The sequence below is a fragment of the Anser anser genome (assembly GCF_964211835.1).
Source record: "Anser anser genome assembly, chromosome: 19".
Classification (NCBI taxonomy): Eukaryota; Metazoa; Chordata; class Aves; order Anseriformes; family Anatidae; genus Anser; species Anser anser.
Window position 1 is genome coordinate 13,247,175 of NC_139740.1, and position 3,448 is coordinate 13,250,622.

Sequence of the window (3,448 nt, forward strand, 5' to 3'; positions counted from 1 at the left end):
GGTTTGCTTGGTAAGCCATCATCTTTTGCTCTCTCAAAGAGAATGTGTATTGCTGGAGAGTTACTGTAAGAAGAGCATTTAACTTGTGTCTGTTTGCTCCCACATCTGCCCACAGCCATCTGTCACCTTGGCATTATTTTCAGCTCCTAAGCTCTTTGGGACAGTTGCTGCCTTTTTGTTTGTTCAGCGAGAACAAGACAGCTGCACTGCATTTAAAAACCCAAAGTGGAGGTAAATAATCACAGTCACACTCCCAATAAAAATAATCATAATTCCACCTATGAAAGCAAGAATGGTACCATGACTCAGGCATTGCATACTTATACAGGCCTCCAGCTGCCTGCTAAGATACTGTACAGAGCCAGAACTCTCTGCCATTTTGGGATTAATGTAGAAAAATAAGCCAAAGTTTGAATACTGTTCAGTACTGAACTATCAGCAAGAAAATTGCTTTAGAAGATACATGGCTGGATTCCTATTTATCTTTCATTTTTATTAAAATCAAACTAATAAAATAAAAGGCAGCTAGAAGAGACTTCAAGCACAGTAAAGGGAGCTGAATGCAAGCACTCTTGCCCAAACCAATGAGCTCCTTGGAAGAGAATCACGTATGTCAGCAAATATTAATTTGCCCAAGCAAGAAAGCAATTCTATATGCTGCAATGAAAACAAACTGTGGATGGTGGAATTGCTCAGAAGAGGAGGAAAAAACAACAAAAAGGAAGACAAAACTGAGATTGAGAGGGTGGAGGGAAAAGGTGACAACAGATAAGCAATCTGGAGGAGTGAAAGAATTACAATCCATGGAAAACTTATGGGCTGTGATAAAGCTTCATGTGCTAGTCAGAGTAAAATTTGGGAAAGGAGGAATGAGAAAGCAAACACTGGTAAATGCATTGCATTTTGTTCCATCTCCCCTGTATATTATTCATATGGATAACTTTTTTTAAAGACAGCTCAACAAACAAGTTCCAGCTGTAACCTGCTGCTCAGGCTCAGAAAGAGCATGAGCAATAGCCTGCTTGCCAACCACCACCACCACAAGGCAGAGCCACACACTGCTGCCCGTTATCTAACCATCTGGCAGCTGGGTCAGGCACAATCACCACATCCCTCCACTTCCCCACCATTTGATTTCATCCCAGTTTAACAAGTAACCCAGATGTTTACAACACTTTACAAGACAGGGAGCCACATACTTGAAATGGGCAAGTGTGACTGGGGAGCTGGGTTTATACTTATCCTGTGCCATTTGACTTCTCTGAGCCTTCCTAACTGCAGCAGATCTCTTAAACCAAGTGAAGCTCCATAGGCTTGTGAGTTTAATTTTTGAGCCATCCCTCATGTTGTGGCAGTTTAACAGTTGAGCTTCCTCTTACGTAGCCACCCTTGTGAACTCTCCAGTGCAGGACTAGCAGCAACCAGAATCATTAAACCAAGTTACATAAAGTATAATCACCAAAAATTACTTTTCTTCAAAGTGCCTTTCTTCCCCCTGCATCTACAGGAGGAGCAAAGGGTGGTTTTATTTCATTTTCTTTTCTAGGAAAGATAAAAGATATCTTGGTAGCTAAATTGACCTTGCCGAAATACACTTACAAGTTAATGCTTTTTGTGGCCTTCAGCTCTGTTCATGCATTTTGGATGAGGTAAGTGGCCAGGGCACACTGCTTAGATAAGAGAAATCCAGACTCACTGTCCAAAATCAAAAGGTGCAAGAGGCTTCTTTTCACACCCAAATCCAAGGCAAGAACAAAGCTATGATATGAATTATCTGTGTGATACAAAAAGGAGGAAAAATCAGGCTCTACATATCTGATAGGAAAGAAACGATTTCAGAACTGCTGCCAGACCCTTCCAAGAATCATGGCTTTGTAAACACAACCAACTTAATTCAGCAAGGGCAGACATGCACCTGATTGTAACAGTTAATCAAGGCTAAAAAGAAAAAAAAGAGACAACAGCCCTAAATGTGAAATGCTATACAAACCTCAAGTCACAGATAAGGAAGGGATATCTGTCCATTAGGGAAATTGAACACAAACCTTGGAGACTCATTTACACCAAATTCAGTCATCACACTGGGGAAATGCAATAAGTTTTTCTGAGAAGACAATGCCATTTATCCCCTTCCTTCAAATTTCTATCGGTTAGGCTCAGAAAGCCACCAGGTTGCACTGCTGTAAGACAATCCTGGCTGTAACACATCCAGCACCACAAGGCATTACCAACCTCATCTCCCCAGCAAACACAGTAAAATTTCTGCCAGTTCCAAAAAAAATTCTCCTAATTAGCAGCTTTCACTATGTATTCCTGCACAAAAGCAGGATGCTCTGAAAGGAAAATTCCCCAAAGTTCCTGACTCATTCCTACCCCCTTCCTGAAGGTTTCCTCAAGTTACAGAGGAAATAACTGCTCCAGTATAATAGAATCTGCCCCAATTTTCTTAAGTGATAAATAATAGCTAGTATGATCCTTGGGCAGATTGAGTCTTCCATTAGTTTAAAATCTGACAAACTACTACCCATTGAAGAGTCTCAGTAAGCTTCTAATGAGGTAGCAAGATTTTTTAAAAAAAACAATGCAGTAATAACAGCTGTGATGTATTCATTTGGTCAGACAAATTTATATTCCAAACCAAATCAAAAGCTATTTGGAAAGGAACATGCAACCTCCCCAAAGAGAGCAGTACGAGCTGCTTCCTATTTGGAGTCCTATTCTGACAGGTAAACAACAAAATGGAAAATAAGCATCTGCTGGCTGAGCTTAACTTTTATGGCGTATTAGATTTAGTCACCTTGTCTGTCTGGCATCAGTTATGAAAGAAGCATTAAGAAAACATCTATTGAGGGTTAATTCCATTTTAGATTACATAAACAACAACAAAAGTCATAAATGCCAGTTGGCCACAAGCCTGTTATTAAATTAATAATAATAAAACCCAAAGAAACAGCTCTGACTGTCTCAGATTTCACGTTTACATTTATATCCTGAGTTATTATAGTTCAGCACTGGACTTATGGTTGGTAAAGCAGAATCTTAAGATAGGAGATAAAAATCCACAGCTATAACTTCATTTCATCTGGAGGAAGGGGAGAGATTACCTGTAACTTGATAAGAGACTCAAGACTTTTGGTAAAAAAATAAAAAGAACCTTAAAACACTCATTTTAAATCTGTTTATCTGCCTTTTTTTTTTTTTTTTAGAATTTCTTAAGAGGTTCATTCACTAGGAAAATGGACTATTGAGGATTAGCTCTTTCAAAGAGATGTTGCCTGAGGAAGAGCGCTAAAGGTAACTAAAAGGCCATTTCAGACACCCCAAGTTAAGTAGCTCATGTCTCTGTCATTAACAAGTGGAGCTTTTGTTTCTTCATCCCAGAGCAATAGAGAAACATGAATCTCAAATAAGCAAAAGCAAGCTCAAAGCAGAAGTCAGGAAACACTTG